Source organism: Rhinopithecus bieti, unplaced genomic scaffold (genome assembly GCF_001698545.2).
Source record: "Rhinopithecus bieti isolate Rb0 unplaced genomic scaffold, ASM169854v2 scaffold_6380, whole genome shotgun sequence".
In the NCBI taxonomy this organism is placed as follows: Eukaryota; Metazoa; Chordata; class Mammalia; order Primates; family Cercopithecidae; genus Rhinopithecus; species Rhinopithecus bieti.
In genome coordinates, this window is record NW_016806642.1 from 10,482,006 (window position 1) to 10,499,172 (window position 17,167).

Sequence of the window (17,167 nt, forward strand, 5' to 3'; positions counted from 1 at the left end):
ACAGCATCAACACCACCTGAGAACTTGCTTGACCAAATTCTCAGGCCCTACCCAGACCTCCTGATATGGTTTGGCTCTGTGTCCCCACCCAAATCTCACCTTGAATTGTAATCTCCATAATCCCAATGTGTCAAGAGCGGGACCAGGTAGAATCACGGGGATTGTTTCCTCCATGCTGTTCTCGTGATAGTGAGTGAATCTCACAAGATCTAATGGTTTTATGAGTGTCTGGCATTTCCCCTGCTTGCACTCATCTTCTCTCCTGCCACCCTGTGAAGAGTTGCCTTCCACCATGATTGTAAGTTTCCTGAGGCCTTCCCAGCCATGCAGAACTATGAGTCAATCAAATCTCTTTTCTTTATGAATTACCCTGTGTTGGGTATTTCTTCACAACAGCATGGGAATGAACTAACACTTCCTGAATCAGAAACTCAGGGGATGAGGCCCATCAATCTGTGTTTCAATAAGATTTCCAGGGGACTGTGATGTGTATTCAAGTTTGAGAACTACTCTGGTAAGTGATAATAAACATGACAACACATTTTTTTTTTTAATGCTTTAATGAACCTCATCTATTTTCCTTGCAATGCCCTGGGTTTCCTCCAAATGAGTAAAGAATTTCTGCAAAGTCACTTAGGGTTCAGCAGAATCCCAGCTGTGGCCAAATAATGTGCATGGGCAGGTATAGACCATCAGTAGATTAGAACTCAAGCCCCATGCTGGCTTTGAAAAAAAATTGATGTTGTTTGATCTGATCTCAGCTTCCAGGGCACCTCTTCAGGGAAGGCTTCCCTGAGCTTCCTGGACTAAGGTAGAAGCTCCCGTCACATTTTCCCAGAAGCATTCCAAATTTCTGCTCGTCGTCACAGTGCTCATTATACTGCAAAAGGTCTATTTATTTAATCATCTGCTTCCTTCACTTCACCCTAAGCTTAGTAAGGGCAGAGACTCTGGTATTCTTGTCCTTGAATCCCTGGAATCTAGGAGAAGAACACTTAGTAAATATGCATTTAGTTAGTTGAACACCAAACTCACCTTTGCCTGTGGGGCCTTATCATGCTATCCCTCGGCCTGAATTCTTTCTCCCCAGATTCTCTGTGGCTTGTTTAGCTTCTCATTCCAACCATAGCTGCTAGATCATCATCTCTTGAGCACCCAACCCCACCTGGGCACTACATTGCTCTCTACCATCCCCATCACTTTGCATTCAACACGGTACTTTATCACTATTCGATAGTCTACTGATTGTTTTATGTTCTGACTCCTACTTCCTAGAGTGCAAGTTTCCTAGTCAGGCGCTGGTCTATCCCACTCAACTCCACCCTCAGCACATGAAATCCCTCAGTAAATGGCTTTGAATGATGCATGACTTTTTACTGACTCATTTATCAAAACACTCAGACATTATCTACGTATGATCATTTTACAGATGGAGGAAAATAAACTCAAGAACTGGTGACTTGCCCAGGTCACACTGCTGGTGGGTAGCAAGAGAGCAGCTAGAATCTATAGCTTCTGGCTTTCCAGCCAGTCCTTGTTCCATTACATTCATTATTTCTTTGCTGGACTGAAAAGCTTAAGACTTTTCCTGTAAGTAATAGGGAGCCATTGAAGATCTGAAGTTTCAAGGAAGTGGCAGGATGTATTCTCTTTTACTATAAGGTAAGTGCCTCCCTCTCCCATTTTGCCACATTGACTAGTCTTATTTCAAAGGCATCTGTTTTTCCACCTGGGGGTCACAAAGTTACTGCCTCACACCGTAAATCCACTGTTGGCATTTCCTTGCAGCTGTGTTGACAGCTCTGAATCACCAGCTCTGTGAAGATGTGGGAGAGCTAGTGCTATCAGACTCCATCAGCAGAAGATAATATGTGATTGCTGATGGTTGCACTAATGTACCTGCTCTGTCAGGGAGGACCTTCTGCCCTGTCTGACATTTCCAGGGAAAGATACAGTGGAGATAGAGACGTCACTTCAGGAGGCAACTGATTTATGTCAGAGGATTAATATGACCCCATATCAAGTTCAAGTTTTGGTCAGTCAACTCAGAGCCTCATAAACTTTAGAGAAAGGTAACCTCTTTGCTGTTACTTTGGCCCAAAAGAAGAGCACCAATGTTCACTAAAACACATGTGATAACTGCAAAAGAGGGAAAGATTGATTAAATCAACTGTAGTACTTTCATAGGATGGAATATTATGTGGCTATTAAGATTTGACTTAAAAATAGGTAGAAATTACTGGATTCTTATAACAAATTGGTTAGAAAAATTAGGTTACAAAATGTAAAGTACCTTATGAGCCTATTTTTGTTTTGGAAAGGTATAGTTGGATAAATGAATGGGTGGATGAATAAAAAGATCATAGATAGATATGTATACAAATGTATAGTTAGATGGACAGACAGATGATTAAGATAGAAAGACACTAAAGAAAGGGTGGAAAGGCCAACATAAATATGTTAACAGTGGTTATATCTGGTTGGAGAGATTAAAAGTAACTTTAAAAATCACTTACCTTTATTTCCTGGTTATTTAGTAATGAACTTATATTGTTTTTGTTAACACAAAAGCATAGCTATTAATACCAACAATTCTAATATTCGGAATCAGGAGCTCATCTTTTACCTATGTGTCCTCTTTATACCCTCTTTAATCTTGTTACATGAATGTTCATAATGCCCATCCATCCATCCATCCATCCATCTGTCCATCCAGGTGACAGAGTCTATTTGGACTTCAGGATGGCATTTAAATAATCCCCCATGGAACTTTTATATTGATTTCATGTCCTCTCATGTCTCTGGGCTATTTTATTCTTGTTGTATTGTTCCTCTTCTAGACCATGGAGCCCCTTTCTATATCCTACCATGCCACCCTTTGTCCTCCTGGTCAATTTCTACTCACGTTATAAGACTTTCTTCAGACCTCACCTTTCCTTCTTTCCCCTTGTTGCTTTCATCCCCTCCTTCTACTCCCTCCTCCCCCATGGCCTTTGTTCTCCAATTGCACCTTGTACCTTGTACTCCATTTGAAACTTTCCAATATGTACACTTATTATCTATGTACTTGCTGTTTCTTAATTAGACTTGGTGCTTCCTGATGCAGACAGAATGCACTCAGGGCCTTTTATCTCTGCACTCAGGGCCTAACTGCTTAGTAAAACTAGTCTACTTCTCTCACAAGTATGTTTCTGAGAGCCTAAACAGAAGATTGGCCAACAACCTCAATATCATTCATTTAATCTGCAGGAATTTACGAAGCATCTACTATATCCCAACCACAGAGATTAGTAAGACACAGTTTCTTCCTCCAAAGGCTCACAATCAGGTCGGGGAGGCAGACATGGGCACATGAAAAAGAACCATAAACAGGCCACCATAGGATGTCAGCGTCCTATTTCAGACTAGAGAGTGGGCCTTCTAGGAGTTCAAGAGACCCCTATAGGCTGTCTGGACATAGGAGAGACTTGATGGCTCAGGAGCAGTTAAGATTAGAACAGAGACTTCAAAGAAGAGAAAGACTTAGACAAACACAAGGGATGAGGGATGGCATTCCAGGTAGGGGGCACAGTGTGGCAAAGTTGCAGAGCTGGTGGGCGCCAGGCTTATTATGAGTGTCCAGGCTGTGGGAGCTGAAAGGGCATAGAATTAGTGTCAGCCCCAGGAGTTACATTTGGTTAGTATCATTTAGAAGCATTGCGACTTTTCAGAGCCTCGGCTTCTTCACCCATGAATTAAATATTAAATTATCTGCTTTATATGACTTACAAGGAAGTTGGGAGAATCCAGTGACACATGGTGTATGGAAATTTTTTGTAAATTGTAAAATAATACACTTATGCAATTCAGAGAATAAGAATAATCAGCAATATGGCTAGAGGAAGGGATTTATGAGGGAAGGAAAACACTTAGACATGTTGGAATATTTAGAGTTGGGTTTGGGGAAGGCCTTAAAGATTCTGACTCTGACTTTCCATTTGGCTCTCATGATCCCCAGTGCCATTTCTCTTGTGAATTCATTGATCTAGCCCAGCCTGGGTTAGGTGCCCCGTCTCATGTTCCCAATATCCCACTTACTTAGTAAGATAGCCTTTTAATTTCTGTTAACATCTATCTTCCCAACCAGGCTGGGAGTTCATTGAAAGCAGACATCTTACTTTATTCATTTTGTAGACTCAGTGTCTAGCACATTATCTGGCACACAGTCGGGTTCAGTAGATATCTGTTAGTGATAACTGTTTTAATGGCTACTCTTCACGAAGCACTTACCAGTTGGCAATCATTTTGATAACCACTAAACAAGAATTTGCTCATCATCACAACAACCCTTATTCCCATTTTACAAATAGAAAAAGTGAGTCATAGGAGGCTTAAATAACTTAGTCAGTTTCACTCAACACATGAGCATTGGACCTAGAATTTAAGCTGAGGTCCTGAGGTTTCTGAGTGCCATATGTTTCTTGTGAATTCATTCACTCATTCACTCCACCAATAATGATCGTGTGCCTGTCACATGCCAGGAACCATTTCGGGCTGAAGGAATGTGTCTGGAAGAAGTGATAAATGGGATATCAGATAATCTCATGCTCGGTGAAAATGTGAAATGTATGTGTGACCAAAGTACAGAGTACCCCAGAGGTGTGGGCAACTCAGCTGTGGGTGGGGGTGGAGAGAAGCCTCCAAGAGAAGAGGAAGACAGCCAAGGGCATTCCATCCAGGTAGAAGAAAGGGCAAGTGGGAGGACACCAGGGTGGGATGTAGCAAGTTGAGTCTGGATATTGCAGTGAGTCTTCCTGACTAGACAGTGTACTTCTTGAAGGTGGAAACTGTGTCTTAAACATCTCCACTTTCATAACCCTGCATCTGGTTGCTCAGTGAAAGCTTGGTGAATGACTGAGATGGGTTTCTACATTTTGAAAACAGACAGCAAACCTCAAATTTCAGAACACTAGAAGGTCACACGAGAAACTGACTCCAATTTGCAAGGGGCAGCCAAGCATGACCAGAAGGAAATGAAGTTGTGTGTTTACCAAGAACCTCTTTGCTTGGCTCAGAATATCCTCAGGACCCCATCTCAAACCTGCTCTCCTGTTAGGAGAATGCAAAACAAATTCTGTCTAAGGTACTGTGGATTTTGCAAGTTGCTAGGATATTAATATATTTATCCACAACCACAGACACTTGGCTCAAGAAAAGCCCACTCAGCCCTCACTTGAGGCTAGATCATGGGGATTCAATCAACATGAAGTCCTGAAGGGGCTTTTATGTCAGCCAGGGACATGGTCATTGCTTGGAGGTGCCACAGCTGAAGTTTTTCTCCAGGTTTGGTGATGATAAGTTATTTTTGTTAAGTTGATTTGCTTTGGCCTCTTTTGAGGTTTCAGATTCAGTTGTGATTTGCACCTGCCTTTTTTAACCTAAAAACACATATGAAGGAGAGGAATGGAGGCATATTTTCCCATTCCACAGTCCTGGGCTTCCAAAATGGGGATGCTTTGGGTCTAGATGTCCTCAAGGAAAATAGGACATTTGGGTTTTGAGGCTCATTACATGGATGTGAGGGAAATATGGCCTAGAACCTGTGGATATTGTAGCCCAAGGGTCACATACTAGAAGACCACTACCTCTACAATGATTTCAGTGGTGGGCTTGGGGAGGGGAAGGGAAGAGGCGGGGCTGTCTTTTGTTAAACTATACGCTATAGGGATGACTCATGACCTATACAGGGCCAAGCATTTAGCTTTCACATGCCTCAAACACAAATCAATTGGACTATACCAGGGGAAAGCAAAATAAACTCACTTCCTGATTATGTTTTCTTTGGAGGGTGTCTTTCCTTGTTATCCAGGCTGGAGTGTAGTGATGCGATCATGGCTCACTGCAGCCTTGACCTCCCAGGCTCGAGAGATCCTCACACCTCAGTCTTCTGAGTAGCTGGGACCACAGGCGTACCCCACCATGCCAGGCAATTTTTTTTTTTTTTTTTTTTTTTTTTTTGTAGAGACAAAGTCTTGCTATGTTGCCCAGGCTGGTCTTGAACTTTGGGCTCAAGCAATCCTCCTTCCTCAACCTCCCAAAGTGTTGGGATAACAGGCATGAGCCATCATGCCCAGACCTATTCTTGTTTTTTTGAAGAGCTGCAACCTTCTCTTGGCATCACCTACAACCGTCATTTTTTGAGGCTGCCTTCATGTGGACCCTGAGACTACAAATGCCAGCACTGGTTCCTACCTATCACGGTTGCATAATAAGTCACAAAGGTGTCCCACCCCACATTCCCACAGAGATGATAAAAAAAGAATATTCTCTCTGACTAAACTTATTACTTCAATGAATAAGTGATCTTCCTTCAAATTATTGGCAGCAAGGGTGGCTTAATATCAACACTTCTGAAACTTTATTTTGAGCTGGTAACTACAAAAAATGTATTTGTCTCATACCCCATAACACTAACAATAGCTCAAGATTTTTTTCCTGGTAACTTTAGTAATATAATTGGCAACTAATTTAACCTGGAAGATTTATTGGCAAGTTATATTGCTCAAAACTGTATGCTTATAGCTATAGTTTTAATTATAATTTAAAATAATTCTGTATAATGAAATGGGGAATATATATAGGAATAAATTCTATTCCATTTATTTCAATTTGAATGTCCAAATTACAATGTTTCCCTTTGTGCTATAGGAATAGGAATAAATGGGGGAAGACTAGAATTTATAAGGGTTGTATATGGGGGGAGGGCAGAGATGGAAGAATGAGGGTTGTGATGATAGTGAATAGCAAAGAGTGAATTCTGTATGTTTTTGCTGTGGCACTGAAGTGAAGAGATACTAGCTTTGGCTGTTCACAAAATAGAGCACCATGATTTTCAGTGTTTGAGAGAAAATTGATACAAAAAGTTTGCAGTACTTGACATGTATTTGCATGCACAAAATAAAATTATTTGTCCACCTTAAAAAAAAAAAAACTGGTCAGGCACGGTGACTCACGCCTGTCATCCCAGCACTTTGGGAGGTTGAGGCGGGCAGATCACAAGGTCAGGAGATCAAGACCACCCTGGCTAACACGGTGAAACCCTGTCTCTACTAAAAATACAAAAAATTAGCTGGGCATGATGGTGGGCTCCTGTAGTCCTAGCTACTCAGGAGGCTGAGGCAGGAGAATGGCATGAAACCAGGAGGCAGAGGGTGCAGTGAGCCGAGATTGCGCCACTGCACTCCAGCCTGGGCGACAGAGCGAGATTCCGTCTCAAAAAAAAAAAAAAGAAAGAAAGAAAATGCATGTTCCATGGCACTTTACTAAAATATTTACTAGTGGACAGACAACTCCTACTTTAAAAAGTGTTCAGGTCTAAATCATTCGACTATACTCAGTGGTTTGTATGAGCTTTCCCCAAAGCTTCCTTTGCCAAACAGAGTCCCACAAGAAGATCATATGTGTAGAGGAGATCAGTGATCTGACTAACCCTGTGATTGCCTTTGGTCATGAGGCTGCACAGAATCAAATGGATCATTCATTGATAAACATCATGAGGGTTCTTATAATTTTTTCTGAACATCCTGATTTACATTTCGTATTTTAACATTTTAAAATCTTATAAATACATAAAATTATGGCTTTTTTTTTTTTTTTTTAACATCACCAGTGATGCCTCCAGGCCCCTTCCCTTATTAAAGCCTAAAATGAGCCTTTTTATGTTTTTTACCAAAACAAAACAAAACAAGATTCTACTATCCCAGTTCTGTTCTTGTTGAATTTAAGACACAATCTCTGATCTCAAAGTGGCCATGGAGAAAGGGTGGAAAACCATTTTCTGCACTGCACCTTTACCAGGGAAAACTGGAGAAATAATACGTACTCATATGAACTCTAGCGTGTTGTGTGTTGTAGCAGCTTTGTCAGGTCTGGTATGTTAGAGAAATGTCTCTTAATCATATAAGTATAAATAGCATGATAGGCCACAGAGCAAATCCAAAATCCTCCTTGTCTTCTGCTAGTTTCCAGACATGATTTCCATACAAGGATCCTCTGCTCCAGCCCAACTGGAATTTTCCCAGTGGTAAACACCTCTTCTACATCACCACCTCTGCCCCCCTCTGCCTCCTTCAGCCCCCTTCTCATCCACCCTGACCCAGGACCCTCTCCCTCCTTATATGTGTTCACTCATTCAATCACTTATTCATTTGTTCTTTTTATTGATATATACATCTATCCACATCCAATATCCACATCCAACTGGCAAGCAAGTGGCATCTGTTTCCTATTAACCAGAGTAGAAGTCTAAGAACTTGTGCCCACTGCATGTTGGTATTGAAATTGCCACGGAAAACACAACACAGTCAAGCACTGGATGGAACGGGACTTTACTCACATAGAGAAGAGACACAGCAAGATCTGCTTTAGTAGTGGGTGTCATTATCCCACGGTCAGCAGGTCCATCCCAACAGCTGACACGGGCCATTGGGTGACCCCTCTTATACTGCAGCAGAAGGGCCCATGCCCCACCTGCAAAGAACAGATAGAGTAGTAAAGTTTCTAAGTGCCATGTGATGCATGCCCTTAAGCAAAGCAAAAGAGTACAAACAGAAAAAGATATTCCCACAAAAGGTGGTAAGTCCAGCACAGGCTGAGGATTCTTTATTTCATGGTAAGGAAGTCTTCTAGGCCCAACGTGTATTCTTAGGTGGCCAAACAGGGGTGGAAAGATGGCATGCAAGAGACTGCCTTTCCCAACACACATCCCCACCTTTATCCACATGTGTATCTGCATCCATATCTATCCATACCCATATCCATATCCATATCCATATCCATATCCATGTCTACGTCATCTCCCAGGTGCTATCAGTTATATTCATCTTCCCGTCTTGATTCATTTATTTTGATGGTGGATTTTTTTTTCCTATATTAGACCATGAGTTTCTTAGAGATAGTAGCATGATTTACTGATTTTTGCATCTTACATCAGCACACAGTAGATCCTTAAGGATTTGAAGATATTGAGGAAAGCAGCACCTTTGTCAGGCATTGTTCTGGCCAGTTAGGCCGCACCACCTTATTTTAACCCTGGTTACCCTATGACCCTGTTCACCTTTGACCTTTGCACTGGCTGTTCCCAAATCTGCCTATGGTTGGCTTTTTCTTTTCATTCTTATTTAAATTCAAAAGTCATCTTCTCTGAGAGTCCCACCCTGACCACCTGACCCGGGGATCCCAACCTGATTCCCCCACAAAGTTATTCTGTATCCCAGGGTCCTCTTTCATTCTCCCCATAACACCTATCAATGCTGAAGTCAGCTTTTTAATGAATTTATTGATTTGTTTATTGTCTGTCTTCTCCAGCCCCTTTCCCAACTAAAATGTAAGCCCCATGGTGGCAGGGGTTAGCTTATCTTTTTTGAGGCTGTATCTACAGCTTAGAGTAATGTCTGACACACAGTAGGTGCTCATTTATCAGCCAGTGAAAGAGTAGCCTCAAGCAGAGGCTGTTACTATACCAATGTCTTTTTGTTTTATTTTGTTTTGTTTTGTTTTTTTGAGATTGGGTATCACTCTGTCACCCACGCTGGAGTGTAGTAGCATGACCTTGTCTCACTGCAGCCTCCACCTCCCGAGCTTAAGCAATCCTCTCACCTCTGCCTCCCAGTTAGCTGTGTCCACAGGCATATCCAGCTAATTTTTTTGTATTTTTGGTAGGATGGGGTTTTACCATGTTGCCCAGGCTGGTCTCAAACTCCTGAGTTCAAGCAATCCAGCTGCTTCGGCCTCCCAAAGTGCTGGGATTATAGGCATGAGCCACCATGCCTGGCCTATAGCGGTTTTGGAGATGAGGAAGCTGAAGTTCATGACAAGCCTCATGTCAACAGATCTGAGATCCAAAGCCCTTTTCAAAGCCCAAGTCTCTTACAGGACAAGAGACTGCCACTTACCAAGCACAGTGGATACGTTGATAGAAATATGATGCTTCTATTTTGATCAGACTTTCTGATATTTCTCTTGTTCCCTTGTCTATTTTGAAACTGTAGACAAACAGGCATATGAGTCTCTAATTCCAGAAAGTTTTATTTACTAGCATAATAATAAAAATAATAGCTTCAAAGTATGCTAAGAACTCTGTATACACTATTTCACTTAATCCCCACAACAACCCTATTAGAAGGATAATTTAATCTCCATTTTACACATAGAAAAATAAAATTCAGGAAGATAACATACCCTACCTAAGGTCAGTGGTATCAAAGCAAGAATCAGAAGATACAAGCAGTACCTCAATGTAGTGGCTCATGCCTACAATCCCAGCACTTTGGAAGGCTGAGATAGGAGGATTACTCGAGGTCAGGAGTTTGAGACCAGAATGGGCAACATAGTGAAACCCTGTTTCTACAGAAATTAAAAAAAAAATATTATCCAGATGCAGTGATATGCACCTCTAGTCTTAGCTATTTGGGAGGCTGAGGCAGGAGGATGGCTTGAGCCCAGGAGCTCGGGGCTGCAGTGAGCTATGATTGCACCACTGCATTCCAGCCTGGGTGACAGAGTGAGACCCTGTCTCTAAAGAGAGAGAGAGAAAAAAGATACAAATGGCATAATTTGAGAAGTAATTGATAAAAGACTAAGGAAACCAAGACTCAAACTCACATCTCTGCCTAACCACAGTGCTAGAGTAAACACTCCCTAAAGACAGGCTCTGAACTGGGTCCCAAGGATACGAAGACTCATTCCCTGACCTCAGCAAGCTCACAGTCTAGAAAAGGAAGACCCAATTCGGACAAGAAAGAAACCACGCACAAGACAAGGGGAAGAGGAGAATGGAGAAGGAGGGCTGTGGGGACATGCTAGGCTCCTGCAACCTTAATGGGGGTAAATATAAAAGTGATTGACCTTCTAGTTTTTCAGTGTAACACCAGAGCTGTAGAGGGAGAAGGACCACTAGGAGATTCCATTTCAGTGATGTAGCCAGCAGGAAAGCCCATGTAAGTTACAGCCTGGAGAAGTATCTGGCTACCCTGGACCATGGCAGGAGGGAAAAAGAGGAGTCACTGTAGGGTGACTAGAGTGATCCTTAGATCCAGTGGTTTACTTCCCCTCCCAGTCTTGAGGGAGCTGCTGTGACTCATGACTCTTTGGCTGCAGGTAACCCATTATAACCTAACTATTTGCCTAGGGCAGTTGGTTTTGGTTTCATTTTCTAGTCTGGAGTATGATCAGGTTGTCTATCAAACTTACAAATTTCCTTGAAATTTTCAGTTTCATGAAGAATGAAAAAGAAGTAATCTTGTGACCATGTGATCACCTTGCTGAATGTTCTAGAGCTGACCAGAGGGACAAGGGACAAGGGCTTCCTTATCAGGATGAAGCCTCGGTCTATGAAGCCAGCAGTCCCAATATTTAAAAAAAAAAGTTGTCTCAGTCAGTGTTCTAGCAAAAAATGGGTGGTACACTCAAACTGTGTTACTTGGAGGGAAATTAAGGAAAAGACTATTTACTTAGATGCAAAGGAAACTCTGGGGCTTATAACAGCAGGGAGTCATTACCTTCCCTATCTCTTAAAAGGCAAGAAGAGGGAGCAGCTCCTGGAACAAAAAGAGGGGAGTTGTAGGGACAGTGCTGCCCAAGAAGAGGCTGCCTTCATGAGAAGAAAGCAGCCAAGCCCTAGCAAAATCCTGAAAGGAGGGAACAGGGAGAATAAATCCCCCATCCTCACTCTCCTGCCACTCCCTGCATCTCTTGCTGGTAACTCGCAAAGTCTGGGCCCAATTGGAAGCTAGAAGGCAAGGGAGATCATTGATGGGGCCCATGCAGATCAACCTCCTAGGGGGCAGAGGTGGGTGCAGAAGGGTGGGGAGGTCTGGAGAGCCATGGAAACTCATGTAACATGTAACAATAGTTATGGCTGGTAGATAATAACTATACAAAGAGTGACGATTGTGGTAGACAACTGCCATTGACCACTCAGGATACATCTGGCCCTTTCAAAGCACTTTTATGAACTAGCTCTTTTGATTCTCACAACAAGCCCTTAAGGTGGACACTGTCCTGGATCCATTTTCCAGCCTGGGAAACCAGGGATGGAAGAGGTTAAACATTAGCTGGGAAATGAAGGAGTATGAACTCAAACCCAGGTGGCTGTGGTTACAGATCCAGGGCTTGTTGTCCACTGGACTGGCCCATCTTACCCAAAATGATAACCGAGGAGGTAGGTCCTCAATCATTGCTGAAGGGGAGGGACATGAGTGTGGCCTGGGGAACAAGAGGAAATAGTTCCATAAGCATTGTTTGGCATAAATGAGATGAAACAAACACACTTCATTTAAAAGATGTTAAAATGTCACCCAAGGGAGTGGGGAGTGGAGAGACGGAACCAGACAGAACGAGCGAGAGCGAGCGAGAGTGAGCATGTACCAACTGCACATAGGATACGGGCCAAATGTCTAATTATAGCTGATAAGGCCCCTCCTGATCTGTGCTCTGTCGACTCATCTTTCCCTGTTCCCCATGGAGCACTGTGTCCCAGCCAAAGGAAACTCTACTTAGTTCTCTAAATAGCCCTGGGTCTTCTGCCTGGGACATTTCACCCCACCTTGTATTCAACCATCTCAAATCCTGTTTATCTATTGGGTCCTAGTTTTGGCCTTTCTCTTGCCTTTCTTCATCTCTCCCTCCCTCCTTCCTTCCCCTGGCAAATACTTATCGGCATCGGGTGTGTGCAGGTACAGTGGCCAGTGTTGCTGACCTGGGTCAATACTGGTCCCTGCCTTCATGGAGTTTCCAAGAGGAAATCTTCCCTCCATGCCCAAGTGTAGGTTGGGTATTCCTCCTTTGTGTTTTCACAGCCTCTCTTACTCTGTCGACTAGCACCTGGTTTTGTGCCTGTCTCCTCTCTTAGACCATAGACTTGTGAGGGTGGGACTCTGTCTGATTTTGTGGGTGTTCATTTCCTATCACTGCTATAACAAATTACCACAACTTCACAGTCTAAAACAACACAAATTAATAATCTTACAGTTTCAGAGGTAAGAAGCTAGACACAGGTTTCACTGGGCTAAAATCAAGGCAGTGGGAGGCTTTACTGCTTTCTGGAGGCTCTAGAGAAGAATCCATTTTTCTGCCTTTTCAACTAGAGGCTGCCTGTATTCCTTGGCTGATGGCCCCTTCCTTCGTCTTCAAAGTCAGCCAAGGCTGGTCTTTCTCACATCATATTTGGACATTGATTCTTTTGGATGCTGATTCTTTCGCCTCCTTCCTCCACCTTTTAAGGACTCTTGTGATTACATAGGCCCACTCAGATAAAGTCAGCTGATTAGCAACCTTAATTCCATCTGCATCCTTAATTCTCTTTTGCCACATTCCAGGAATTGGGACATGCTAGTAGATGGGGGCAAAAATGGAATGTCTGAATATGCAGGATATGCATGTGTGTGGAACACATAGAATCTCTATATATGTCAAAGGCATGTGTCCAGGTAACACATGTAAGTATGTTGCATGTCCACAAGAGCACATGTGGAAGTGTGTGGTTTAGGAGGTATACACTGCCTGATCTCATTAGTTGTGGTCATATGCATGTATGTGTGTTGTGAGGTGGGAAGACCACTTGAAGGGAGAAATATAAACATGAATAGGCAACCAAGTACTATTTTTCTTACAGTTGTGAAATATTTGTGTTTTTTCTCCCATTATGGACACTTGTACTGCAGAGACCTGGACTTCTTCACATGTACTGGTGACTGCCCTCAGAGTGAAGGCAGCATACTCTCTGGGCCAGTAGCTCTTCTAGAAGGGCCTATATGAGTCAGCCTGCAACTCAGACATATTCAGTGCTGCAGGCAATGAAATCAATCAGAGCCTAGTTTCCCATTGTCCTGTGAGGGTAAAGCCCCCTGACATGGAATCCTATTTAAATTCCCAGATCATCCCTTACCTAATTTCACAAATCCAAGAGCAGCAGAGCCCTTAGGGATCATCTAACCTGAACCCTTCATTTAACAGATGGGATAGGGCCTAAAGAGTGGGGACTTGCGCAGGTTGATGCGACCATCCAGAGCAGAACAGGAGGAGGGACCCCTATTGCAGTTAAGATCTTAATGAGGTGACTCTTGCTTGAGGTCAGGAATGTTGCATCACGTGCTCCCAAAACATCAGGCTTCTGTAGAGCCCCCTGCTCCCAGGTCCTCATGTTTCTAAGAGATAAAACCCAGAGATGGTGCTTCTAGACACAACCTCTTCCTTCCCAAGAGAAGCTTCTAGTCACAATCTCCATCAGATTTCTCACACAGGGAGTTTGGCTGTACATTCTAAAAGCCTCAAGGAATTTTTTCAACCCATCTTTTAAAGCTTAGATCAAAGCTAGAGCAAAACTGTAGCTTCTTGCTCAGTGTTCTTTGGTTCTGTCCTGGTCCCCTCAGCATTCCCAAGCATATATTCCTCACCCACATATATAAACCAATGTGTTTATGCAACAATTTTGGGGGTTCCTACTAAATACGACCTCTAATGCTAGGTGTCAGGCACACTGTGGTGAACGAACTGACCTGGATCCTAGCCCTCAAAGGGGTGGATAATCATAGAACTTCCAGGTTACATCCAACTCCAGTCAGCCCTAAAGCTGTTTCACTTTTATTTATTTATTTATTCTTTTTGCTTTTTATTTTTTGAGATGGAGTCTCGCTCCGTTGCCCAGGCTGGAGTGCAGTGGTGCAATCTTGGCTCACTGCAACCTCCTCCTTCCAGGTTCAAGTGATTCTCCTGCCTCAGCCTCCCTAGTAGCTGGGATTACAGACTTGAGTCACCACGCCCAGCCCTGCTGTTGCACTTTTAAATATGAGAGAGAGAGAGGGAGAGGTGGACACCTGCATCGGAGTGAGAGTGAAGTGGGCAAAGAGAAAACAGATCATGAGAGCAACAAAAAGACATCAGAGGCACACAAAGACCCAGAGGGAGACAGTGTGGTGGAAGGCCTGGCTGTAGTTGTGTGCTCCCTGCTGTGACATCAGTGAAGCACGGCAGGTGTTCTGTAAATGGTCATGCCCTTCCCCAATAAGGCTGAGAGCAGAAACCATTCATTTACTGTCATGCCCCCAGTGGATATTTATTGAGCATCCACAGTGTGCTAGACACTGCACCTGGCACATGTCACATCCCTAACTTTGACCCAGGGGTCTACAGAGCAGGTCCTCACAACCCTGTACTGCAAACAGAACAAGGGTGCTAATCCCTATCATACAGACAGGGGCTGGGCAGGCCCCTGAAGGCACCTCCCACACGGAGTTCAGAGTTCTTGTACAACAAGGATGCTAGCTTCAACTCCTGGCACAGAGTAGGCTCTCTGAAGAGTGAGTTTGCACGAGTGAATCAAGCACTGGAATTTAGGCCTCTCAGATCTGAGAATCCTTACTGTCTCGTTCAAGTTCTTAGGAGGGGGACCCCTGCCCTCAACCCCAGAGCCTCTTTGCTATCCTATTCCTGAATGAAACATGTACCAACAGGCAAAAGTGAGATCATCTTGTAAGCATCCTGGCACTTCCTCCTATGCAACAGAAGCTGAGTCAGGGCCAGATCAGAGTTGGGGGAGGTGGGAGCCTGAGCCAGGCTGGCCCCCACTTTAATTCCTCATGTTTAAGGGACATGACAAATTTAGGCTTGACCTCCCATGGGTCCAAGAGGGTGGAAGTACGTGGTGGCAGGAGGATCCAGACAATCCGTAGCACCTGGAGTTAGGGGAGGTCCAAGCTGATTTCCCTTTCATTCTCAAAGGGGATCTCTGAAGGGAACACAATTTGCTGCCTATAATAGCAGCCCCTGCCCTGTTCCAGTCTCCTCAGTCACCCTTAGACCTAGACCAACGCTCTGTCCATGGTTTTCCGAGCAATGCTGGAAGCCATGTGTTCACCCTCATCACCACAAGCACATCCCCAAATGGGCCTCTCTTGAAACGGGCTCAGTAAGGCCCATCTTAAGTCTCTCCCATAGGCCAGACTCTACAATGGGTAGAAGGGGTATAGTGTGAAGATGTGTAAAAGCTGCTTCACAAACACTTGGAGGGAGCAGCACTCTGCTTAGAGGAATTCAGGGAGGCTTTACAGAGGAGCTGGGGTTTGAATCGGGCCTTTAAGCATAAGGAGGGTTTTTTTTTTTTTTTTTTTTTTCCAGCTAGAGAAGAGGGAGAAGAGCACCCTAAGTCAAGGGACCAGCACAGAAGAACATGGCAAGTGTTTCGGGGTGTGGCCGCATGTGGAAGGGCATGTGGATGTGGCCATTGAGTGGCAGAGCAAGCCTGAGACTGGCTTAGGGAGGGCTCTGAGTGCCACGCTTCAGGTCTTGGACCAGCTGCATAGGGTGAGAGGAACATAGGTGATTTCTAAGCAGGGAAGCGATTATACTGCGGTCAGAACACTCTTGAAGCTCTGGAGATTAGTTTCATGGGGGGTAGGGAGAGTGAGATTTGATGGAGACCAACAAGGAGGCTGCAGCACTGGTCTAGGTGAGAGGCAGTAAGAGTTTGAATGAGGCAAATGGCTATGGGGAAAGAGAAAGGTGGACAAATTTGAGAGACATTGGGCAGATAGAATAAACAGAACTCAAGGCATGATCAGACAAGACAGCAAGGAGTTAGAAGGACTCCAGGCTTCCTGCAAGGGCTTCAGGGGATGATGGTGTCACCAGGTGGGGAATTTGGAGAGAGAACAGATTGGCGGAAAGAGCAAAAATTCCATTTTCAACAGGGTGGGCTTGAAGTTTCTGTCTGATATCAGGTGAGATGCTATGGCAGCCTGGACACATGAATCTGAGCTCCTGGAGCCATAGGCGGTAGCGTTATCCAGAGGTGGATGGAGGGAGAGGTTGTACAGAGACAAGCAAGGCACTGAGAACCATATTACTATGAGAGAAGGAAACAACACACCATCCTTTTGAGCCTCTGTGTCTTCTAGAACTCAGGATTGCTATTGGTAGAAAGATTCTTCAGTCTTCAAACTGAATATGCAGACATTAAGATTAGGTTTACACCTTCTGGCTGGAACAAACATTTACCTATCCCAGAATGCCAAGATTTTGCTAAAACATATTAGCTTTTCATTTAAAAATCTTTATTTCCTTAAAACACAACAAATTTCAGTCTGTGGTGGGAGGCAGAAAGAGCTCAACCTAGAATGAAAGCTCAGTGTTT

The 17,167-nt window shown here is 43.7% G+C and overlaps 1 long non-coding RNA gene across 1 annotated transcript; it reads right to left on the minus strand.

Moving 5' to 3' along the window:
* Positions 1-597: 597 nt before the first annotated feature.
* Positions 598-10,003, minus strand: LOC108532970 (uncharacterized). The gene is made up of 3 exons (XR_001886608.1): positions 9,933-10,003; positions 8,375-8,508; positions 598-980 (listed from the first exon to the last, which is right to left on the minus strand). It is a non-coding gene; the product is annotated as an uncharacterized LOC108532970 (long non-coding RNA).
* Positions 10,004-17,167: the final 7,164 nt, after the last annotated feature.